The 10,860-nt window shown below is 45.3% G+C and overlaps 1 protein-coding gene across 2 annotated transcripts in view; it reads left to right on the plus strand.

Moving 5' to 3' along the window:
• Nucleotides 1-10,860, plus strand: part of IGF1R (insulin like growth factor 1 receptor) — a 280,712-nt gene that overhangs the window by 73,035 nt on the left and 196,817 nt on the right. The gene's annotated exons all lie outside the window — the stretch shown is intronic.

The following is a 10,860-nucleotide window of genomic DNA, read 5'->3' on the forward strand; positions in this document are numbered from 1 at the left end:
GAAAGACAGGCTAGAAATCCAGCTGGGGAGGGAGGGAGAGTGTTTACACTTCCAGCATGAAAAGTTTGAGGCGCTCAGGGTGTGAGCAAATGCTCAGGGGTCTGGGAAGTTTCTGGAAACATCAGGATGGCTGGAAAGAGAGAGAAAGAACAGCAGACACCGTTCTGGGATCATCCCAGGGCTTTGGAGGGGTAAGGCGAGTGGGAAGGAGAGAGCCCCCAGGAGCCATTTTTCAGGATAAATCTTTGTCTTTTGAACACCTTATATAAGAAGGGGTGGCTGATGCAGAAGGATGTCTGTGTATCATCGAGCACCTGGCGTGTTCCATGGAGGGAAGCTCAGTGAACCTCTGTAGCAGCAGGACCAGGACCAGCTCACTGACCGGGGGACTGGGTCCAGTGGTGGCTCTGAGTCTCCAGGGGAGGAGGCTGTTCTGAAGGATCCAGATTCTTTCTGTTAGGTTTCAAACAAAGAGAGAGATGGAGGAACCACACAGAAAGTTTTGCTTGCGCCCCGTGTGGTCCAGAGGAGGCCACAGTATCTCAGGTAGGGACAGATGCTCTCCCAAGGCCACTCGCCCTTTGGAGGAGCCAGGCCTCCCCTGCCGTTGCCTTTCTCACAGCACCACCACTTGAGAGAAGAATCCTCCAAAATCCTTAAGCTCATTCTCAGGTCAGGCAGTTTGCAGCGTAACTACCTGGTAAAGACGAAAAGTGACAGAAACTCCTCCCCTGCGCCCTACCTGGTAAAACTGGAATGAGATCTGGATGGAACACAGAGCTTGTGAGCTACTTCTGGTTCCAAAATCGCCGTGATGGGGACCTCTGATGATCCCCGGAGAGGTATGTTTGGAAGGCAAAACCTAGGGATTTACCTAGTTTACCTCTGGTCGCCTCTTCCTTTCTTTTTCTCACAATCTTATGTCCGGATGATTTAGTACACTTGATCTACCAGCAGGCGGGACCATAACGGGGCTGATATTACATACCCTGAAAAGTCCTTTACAATCACACCGCAGTGGTGGTAGAGTAGTGTTCCGAGCAGCGGGTAACATTAGCCTCCCTCATGGGACCCTCAGACGGTGGCCGTGCGTGTCGCCATTCTTAGATGGAAGTGTGTGCATCCAATTCATATAAACTACACCATTGTTTCCATCTGAGGTTTCAGCTGCACTGTAATTTCTTTGGATTTTGTATTTTCCATAATGGTATCGCTTAATGTGAAGATCACTCAGGCTTCAAGACCGGGCGTAACGACAGGTGTTCCCCTTGAGCTATTTCTCCAGTCCTATTAACCTCCTGTCACAGGACGTGACTTTTTTTTTTTTAAATTCAACCTATTTTTTTAATTTTTAAAATACTTGGCTATAAATGCATCCTTTTTTTTTTTTTTTTAGTTTCGAAGTAGGTCAGCCTCAGTCAAGTCCCAATATTTCTCATCATGCTTTTTTGTCTTGAAATGGAAACACGTGGAGAGAAAGTCACATGTTTCTGTCCCCTGGCTGCTCCCAGTACTGCCCAGAATGGCTTGCGGAGTTTGCACTCGTGGAGGCTTTGCAGAGGTGGCATTAACTTTGCAGTAAACTAACTGACCCGAGACTTGTGTCGCTTCAGGCTTAGTCAAGCGCTAACAGAGCAACTTAAAACTTGATCGGAGGTGTGAGCTTGATAAACCAGTGTGTGTTTCGGACTAATTGGCGACCACCATTCTAAACATTAACTGCTGTTTGTACTTCAGTGATGCCAGGAGGCTGATTGTGTGGCCTTTGAACACCTCCCTGACTTTGGACGAGAACTAAATTAATACGATGCCTTTGTATTTTAAAGGACTTTTGGGGAGCCATGAATCACTTTCTCCTAAGTGTGATTTTTGCATTATTTACTTTTTATGATTGTTGTTCTGAATTTGACGTTTCCCATCTATGCCAAGACACATTTGTAGGTTAAACTTAGAAATTCTATACAACCTAAATCTGAAAACCAGTCTTTGGGAAGGACTCTGTAACTCCACAGCCCATTTCCTACATTAAAAAAAAAAAAAAAGTGTTGGTAGCAATATCCTTTCTTTTCGTCTCTGCGTCCTTCTGATGTGCGAGACCTTGGAGTGTCCTGATGGCAGTGCGGGTTGGGCTGTAGCTCTGTTCACTGTAGTTTCCAAAGTCGGGGAGCATGGAGGTGCTGTGTGCTGAGGCGCTCTCACGCCAGGGGCTCCTGCAGCAGCCACTCCCCATTCTTTTCCTGGGAAGGCTTTTTGACCTCATGGGAAATGTGTTGTATGGAAATGGAGATGTAGGTTTTATTTCCAAGATGGGGGAGAATCCCGTTTCAGCTGGGAGAGGGCAATGGGGCATTTTCATCTTAACGTTAAAGTCTGGGAGTGGAGCAGACTTCGGGAGAGCCACTGGGGGCCCCTCCCCGATTCTCCTGCCTGCATATTGGCTTCATTCTTAGGATACATGCCACTTCTGCCACTGCAGAAGAGCTGTTAGCACCTTCAACCCTGCATCCACCCAGTTTTGGCTTTGGTGCCGAGAGGCACAGACTGATTTCCTTATGTCTTCGTTGGCCGTGCTGGCCCTGGTCCCTGCCCTCCACCAGGATGTTCCAGGGAGACGAGGCTTTGATGGGCTAGCCCAGCCCACATGGTCCCCCAGCCTCTGGGAGGAAGAAGGACCAAGTTATCCCCCTGAGGAAAAGGTGGATGTTCTGATCAGAAGACAGAAGGTGGAAAAACACCACCCACCCACTGGAGACGGGCAGTGCGAGGTTTAGAGAAATACATCTCAGTGTGTGAACAGGTTGGAGGTACTTCAAAGGGCAAACAGGACTTTGAAAGGTTTCTTTCCCCTAGTGAGTTTAGAGAGGGAGCTACTCTTTCCGCAGGAGACACTTATTGTGGGGCACAGGCAGCCTCTGCTCCTCTCTCCCAAGTCTCCTCCCCGCTCCACCCCGAGCTCTCTGCCCTGCAAGAGAGCCTTGTGCCATTGCTCTGTTGTCACAATGGCACTGAACAGGCACATCAAATTAAAAACTTTTGGGCTCACTCACCAGAATGGTTTCCTGTACAGTACTCCCCTGAGGGAGGATTGCAAGTAGTTATTCATCCATTTCATTGATCTATTGTTTTTATTAAAAAGAAAAAAAAAAAACAAAACAAAACACCCTGGCCAACAGAGGAAGTGCACCCAGCTGTCTAGAGAGTGGAGATGCTGGGCGATGATGTTTTGATTACATTAATCTGTATCCTGTTAGTTCCCTTTTGCTTCTGTCGTTGCCACTGGTGAAGTTACTAATGTGAACTAATTACATTTGCTCTGAAAAGCCAGAATTTTTAATGCATCTCAGCAAGAAAGGTTAATATTATCAATTTAACAGCATGAATGAAACATTGTGTATATTGAACTTGAACTGTCCTAAAAGCTTGGGTAATAAAAACCCAGTGGCTTCTTTTATAACTCACTGGATATAAAACAGCTATTGGTGAGAGTTCATGCTTTCTTCTTCTCTTAATCTAACGGAGTGCTCGATGCTGTCTGTTTATGGGGTGATCTGGCAAGTGACATCGTAGACCATGTGACAAGGTGCTCCTTCTTTAAAAGCTTTTTGAGGGGGCTGCATAAGTCTTCCTGATCAGTGGGGGTATTTTAAAAGAGAAAAAGAAATCACCTCACTCCCTAATACTAACAGCCTTCCTGTTTTAAAAGCATCTATGAATTACCAAGATCTAGAGCACAATATACTTGATTTTTTAAATTGAAGCATTGTTGATTTACAATGTTGTGTTAGTTTCTGGTGTACAGCATAGTGATTCAGTTATACATACATATAGATAGATATAGATACATTCTTTTTTATATTTTTTTTTTCAGAGCACAGTATACTTTAAATGTCAGTCATTTCCCTGGAACCAGCCAGCCCCTAAAGTTAGCATATTGGAGAGTGAAGTGTTTGGGGAGGGGCACCTGCAATAATCCGTTATGTGGACCTATTTCCTGCTTCCCTGTGACTGACTCAGTGGTAAACAGTGAGAATGGGCACAGCTCTGTGCCATCTGCTGTCCTGGGAACCACTGAGTGGCTCTCTCTCTGGGGCAGCGTCTGGAAGTTTTTAGCTGGTGACACTTGGGTGACCAGTTGGTGCCTCAGTGTCTTTCAGTGTTGAGATTAGGAACCCGGAGAGGACTTGTTCTGCCCAGAACGTGACAGTCTTTCTCGCCTGAGAGGAGTGGTGGAGTAAGTTGAGAGGATCTGGACGTCTGGTAGGATCTGAGGATGAGACCTGTCAGATAAATAAGTAAATTCCACATTGTCATTGTCCTTGGGTAAGTTTTTCCATGAGTAAATTTTCCCCAGAAAGTCATTTTTAAAAGAACTTTAAAAAATGAGCTCCTTCCTTCCTCTCCCCGCCTCACCAGTATCCTAGGATGAAGAAAAGCAGGTTTTAGAAACACTTTTTGTCATCGTGTATTTTTAAGCAGTCCGAGCCTGTCGAGACCTGTGTCGATCACCGATGCTGTGGTCCACTGTGGAGCAGTGGGTGGAGTTAGAAGAGGGACAGCCTCTGAGGGATGTGGTTGGGGAGGGGTGGGGTTCTGTGATCTCCTCTGACCTTCTCACTGGCTCCCAAGGTCTCCCAAGTCAGCCCTTCAGGATTTGTGCATTGGTGCTGCAAGTCTGTTGCAGGAGCAGAAGTGTTTCCTGGCCCCGATCTGAGCTCCTTCAGCCACATTCAGGAAGGCTGTCACTCTGACTGGGTGGGCCCTCAGGTGGGCCGTTTCCCCCAGCTGCATTTGTCACTGCAGGTTATTCTGGGGTGCTTGGTCCTGCTCATGTGTCTACATTGAAATCCTATGACCTTTCAACCGGTTCATATCTAAATTTGGTCAGGGAGCCTCAGGGAAAAGAATGATGGAGGCAGCAGATACCCTCCACCTGCGTAGAACATGGTTTAGCCTTCAGTTTGGCCCCATTGTGAAGCCAGGGGAGAAGCTGGCAGATGAAGGCTTTCTTCTAAATGAGTCAGATTTTAAATGACGGGTGGGGTGGGATATCCTGTTCAGGCTCAGACTCTTCCAAGTTGCAGGGGCCCGAGGCCCTCGTCTCAGGTGCTGTCTGTGCTGATGTTGTGCTGGACGAGACTGAGTGCCCACCTTGGCTGCTGGAGACCACCCCTGGCAGGTGACTCAGGGTGATAAATATCAGAGAGGCCGTTTATGAATGTGTGTGATCATTTCTTCATGCTCCAGTTATAGTATCTGAGCTAGGGAATCGCCCCACAGAACTTGAGTCCTGACTTGTGTATTACTAGGCAGTTGTAACTTTTTGAGGCCAAGTCACAACCCACCCCTACTCCCCACACCCCATTCAGGTTTTAGGTGGATCCATCTCAGTTTCATTTTCAGGTGAATGTCTCTGTTAAGGTTATAAAAGACCAAAATGACTGGAAATTTAACTCTGTATTTGAATTCCTAACGGTGCCCAACATTCTCTTGAATCCTACTTGACAGTTTGCCCGGCAGACTCACGGACCCTCCCGACAGCCGTTTAGGTGGGTGTAGTTAACCCCAGTTTACGTCCTGGACGACTGAGCGTCGAGTTGGGTGTCTGCCCCAGATTCTCAACTTCCTAGGGGATTGAACGTGACCCCTCACACCCTTCCGACTCCAGAATGTACACTCTTACATCCTGCAACACGAACAAATCAAGACAAAACAAGAACCAGGTCTAGATGACCTTTTGTCCTGCTGAAAAATTCAAAGTTTCCATTGCTTGAAAAAAATGAGTTAACTTTTGCAAAAGACAGGCTTGCTGTTCGAATGCTGTTACTTTACCATCCAGGGGCTCTACTCTTGGTGCGTTTTAGACAGAAGTGACCTTGATAAATGTTTGACTCAGGAACTATGCAGAACATGCAGGAAATGGTGGCGGCTTGGCCCCTCTTGGTTTTGTGAAATTAAGGCTCACGTGCTGTGTTATCTCGGTGACCTGGTGAAGGTCTAGTTCGGGAGAGCCTGCTGCTCTCATGTTTGTCACCAGCCCTCTCAGTAGATCTCACCTGTCCATGTCCTTTTTCCATCGTTTTCCTCAAAGTGGCACTTTGGGACTTTTTCAGAGTCGAAGTCTAACTGTGGATATTCATCATAAACCCAGGTATAAATTGATGAGACATTATGTCTTTTGATACCAAATGGCATTTTGCTTGGTGCTACAGCAACCTCTCTCTTAAAAATTGGTCTCTTGAACCTACACTCCCTACATGAGATTATTATGAAAATAGAAAACAGTCTGGAAAAGGGTGCCTTGGCAAAAAGACAATACTAACCTCGTAACTGGATATAATCTGAAGGGGAGGACAGGGGTCTCATGGCTGTTTAGCATCTGTCCTGTCACCTCTGTTAGGTACGTTTACGACAAATGAGTTTGTTAACAGTTATTTCTATGAAGAACTCAAGCCTAAAGGATAAACTTGAGAGCATGCTGAGAGAGTGTCACGTTCTGCTTGAAGTATTTTGGCCTCCTTGTTTACTTCAGAAAGTTAAGAGCGTTACGGCTCAATGTTGTGTTAAGTTTGGGGTTGGTTATTTGGACGTCTTAAAGTGTCTTAGTGTTCCTGTGTTTGTTGTGTCTGCGATGTTTTTTTTTTTTTCATTTTATATTTTATCAAAGTGTAGTTGATTTACAGTGTTAGTTTCAGGTGTACAGCAGGGTGATTCAGTTGTGCATATACGTGCATATATATTTTCTTTTCAGATTCTTTTCCATTATAGACTATTACAAGGAATTGAAAATAGTTCCCTGTGCTGTACCATAGATCCTTGTTGTTTATCTGTTTTATATACAGTGATGTGTGTGATGTAGTTTTGCCCTAATTTACATACTTTGTGCAGGTGGTTAATTCACTGGGCTTTATGAACTCCTTCCCAGTTTTTCCCTTAGAGAGCGTCAGGGCAGTGGTTAGGAAGGTGATCCATGAGACCAAGAGTAAATGAAGGCTAAAAAGGCATTTAACAGGTCAAGAATCCAAACCTTTTAAGAAGAAAAACCAATAAACAAGAAACCCAAATAAAGCCAAAACACGGTCTTGAAGCACAACCCATCAAAACCCGAGTTTCAGCATTTGCAGTCACCTGTGGCCAAATCACACTGAGAGCTGGAGAGGCTGTCGGGGTTGGTTATGTGTGACATAAGAAGTCAATGTGTCTGAGAGAAGGAGGAGTTCTCTTTTTGAGGTGAAAAGTCCAACAGAGGGAAATGTTTTATTCTGAGATGTTTCATTTACAGTAAATGCCGTCTCTGTAGGGCAGAGCTTTGGTGGGTAGTGTTTGGAAGCCAGGGTAGAGGAGGGTGTTACAACATCTGTGCTGTGTAGCTTGCATTCGGGCTGCACATGTGAAAACATTCTAGAACTCACACAGTTTAAACAAAGTGGTTGATTTAGGAACTACTCCTTTCCCTTCCTTGGCATCCCCCAGTGCCTCTTCCCCCTCACTCCCTGTTAGCAATCTGAATTGGCCCTTTAAAGAGATTGAGTGAAATTTAATTATCCAGGGAAAACCTCCACTTTGGACTTCACAGGAAGAGTCTTTCTGGTTGGCACATCTCAGCATATCCACAGTCCAGAAAAGTCCTTCCTGGGTAGAAATAATCCAAGACTGGTATTGACTGTTGCTTTAATTTTTGTTTTTAAAGAAGCTTTATGCTCTGCAGTGTCCAGTCCAGCTTCACATTTCTAGACTCTGTATTTGAGAATCACCCTCTTGGGTAACTGATGAGCAAAGACTGTTGTGTTGGCCTGTCCGCTTTGCCCTCCACTAAGCTGCCTCCACTGTAGACCTTTTGATGTGGCTTCAAGTGGTTTTCCTGAGCATTTAGGGGTAACCAAGAATATGTACACTCTGAACAAACTGTTGGCTTTTTGTTTCTGTCAGTTCCTAAAACTTCCAGATGCCACCTGGAGAAGTGATGTTCTTCCAGGGTCATGGAGAAGCCTTCCTTCCTGGGAGAGGTTGGTCGTCCAGCCTTGCCATCTGATTTGCTCATCCCCTGAATTCTTCAGCCGCCAGAGGCTGTATCTTGGCTTTTATCAGGTACCCAGAGGCTCATGTCAGAAAATAGCAGACTCTTAGTGAACACATCCTCTCCCGGAGAGTAAATTGCTAGGTCCTTTCCAGGCCACCGAAGGGTTCCTTGGGTGTCACATCTCCCCCTTGTTGGGAAGCAGATGGACTCGCGTACCTGCCGGCCGGCAAGGGTCCATCCAGCCATCCATCCATCCATCACTGCAACCTCGTACCGTTTCCTCCCCTTCTGTAGAGTCATTCCTCTTAGACTAGAGGGGCTCTCAGAGTGATTGGATTTTCTTGGAAGATCATCATCAAGAAATAAAACCAAGTCTTGGTCTAAAGCTTTCAGTAAGCAGGTTGAAAGGCCTAGCTCTGTCATTCTTCCTACATGTGGATTTTTACGTGGTTAGTGATACAGTTGCATACATTGATTTATCTAAATCCCTGTTACTTGTTCGTGTTTGTGTATGTACATATATACACACTTGAGTTTACCAGAGACTTGTGGCCTGTTTGGACGGTTTGAGCTGTCCGGTTGACAGTAGCCTCTGGGTGGTCAGGTGAGCCGGGTCGAAGGTGAGCCACTTAGCCCATGAGAGCCAGCCTGTCCCGGGTAACCTAAGGCTGTAAGCACTTTCTTCCGGAGCTGGGTCCACAAAAAAACGGTTTCACCCTACCCTCGTCTGGCTGGGGAGCAGTGTCTTCAAAGATGAGATCGTCTTCCCGAGGAGTGTGTCCAGCTCACCCATGAATGTAGCCTGTGAAATACCAGTTTAAAGTTAGCCCAGACCTGGAGCATGGACAACACAGAGCCAAGTCTAAAATAGATCAGTTTGTGGATAAATGAGGAATTTAGCAGCGTTTGAAAAGAAACCCACCAAGACACATGCTGCTCTGGGTCATTGTTAAAGCAGGCAGGAGTGGTGGATGCCATGGTCTGGCTGAGATGTGAAATGCATGCAGGGGACCAGTGGGGCCAGCTCACGGGCCATCTGTGGGCTCTGACACCGCGGAGGTGTTTGTAGAAATTTCTGAAGGGATTAAGATAATTTTGTAGCATTAAGTCGGCTAACATGGCTTGATCTGAGTCAGTCCCAGCCAGACCTTCTGTGTGATTAGCATAAGATTTTCTGAAGTTTAGATTTTCAATGTACTGACCATTTGGGATTGTTTCTTAATAATAATATTTTTACTTGTTACAAAAAATTAAGCTCACCTGTATAATAATTGCCCTCATAATGAATCCCTTCAGGAAACATGTGTGAAGTTAATTACGATTTCAAGGTAAATAGGTTATTTTTAGATTTTGTTGTTGTTGTTGTTGCCCCTGCTTCCAGTAACTAGCACTTCTGTTCCTGCCTTTTGAAAATAAAGTACAAATTAGATGGATGTAAACATAAGGGAGGTAAGATGGAAATGCATGTCTGTTTTTATAATTTGCTGTTGATAAGATTTGGAAACATAAACACAATAAACTGTGTTTCCATGACACAGATGTATCATCGAGTTCTTACAGTGCACCTTTGAGGTAACTGGGATTTTCATGTCATTTGGAGGAGGGCAGGCCAGTGACTCATTCACCTCTTCTTTCCTTGGTTTATTCATTGTGTAAATACATATGAAATGCTCGCTGGGCACCAGGAGTCATTTGCATACATTGGTGCTTGCATTAATCAGAACAGCCATAAACCAATACACTCGTTCCCCCTTATCCGTGGGGATACGATGCCCAGGGGATGCCTGAAACTGTGGATAATGCAGAGCTCTGTGTGTACTGTGTTTTCTCCTATACATATGGTAATGTTTAATTTATAAGTTAGGCACAGCAAGAGATTAACAATGATAACTAATGATAAAATAGAACAATTATAACAATATACTATAATAAACATTATGCAAATGTGGTCTTTCTCTCTCAAAATATCTTCTTGTACAAGTTTAATGCCTTTTCCATCGTAACTAAGCACTTATCACGCACTGTGGCCGTAACTCCTACAGTTTGAAGTGCAACAGCAAAGCCAGCACAGATTTCTTTCTGCTTCCTCACAGTTTGCTGGATAGCAGATTTGTTCTACCATAGATCTTAGCAACCTCAGCGTATGGGTTTTTTTTTTTTTTTAATTAAATCTAGAACTTTTACCTTTTTACTTAAAGGAAGCACTTTACGGCTTCTCTTTGGCACATCTCAATTGCCAGTGCCACTACCATGGTGCTTTGGGGCCATTGTTAAGTAAAATAAGGGTCCCTTGAACACAAGCAGTGTGATACCATTGATCTGATAACCAACGGGGCCACCAGGTGACTTACAGTTTGGGGTACGCTGGACACAGAGATGATTCACAACCCAGCTGGACAGAGCGGGACAGCATGAGATTTCACCGGGCTACACAGAACAGCATGCAATTTAATACTTAGGAATTGTTAATTTCTGGAAGTTTCCATGTAATATTTTCAGACTGTGGTTGATGGAGGGTAACTAAAACCACGGAAAGCGAAACCGCAGCTAAGGGGGCTCCTGTGGAAGAGTGCTCCTGTGATGACTGTCACACAGAGTCCAGATGAGGTGCTGCGGCACCAGAAGGAAAAGGAAACAGTGTGTCCAGGGCCTGGGGTGGGGCTGGAGGGAGGTGAGGGACGGGGGCCAGGCCACGACAGGGCTCAGAGGCCCCACTGAGGGTTTTGTGTTTTTCATATGAGCCACGGGGAATCAGTGTAGAAAATCAGGCAGATGTGGGGTGTGTGTGTGTGTATGAGAGAGAATATTATTGAGACTATTGTGTAAAAGTCACCCTGGCCACC

This window comes from Camelus bactrianus, chromosome 27, assembly GCF_048773025.1.
Source record: "Camelus bactrianus isolate YW-2024 breed Bactrian camel chromosome 27, ASM4877302v1, whole genome shotgun sequence".
In the NCBI taxonomy this organism is placed as follows: domain Eukaryota; kingdom Metazoa; phylum Chordata; class Mammalia; order Artiodactyla; family Camelidae; genus Camelus; species Camelus bactrianus.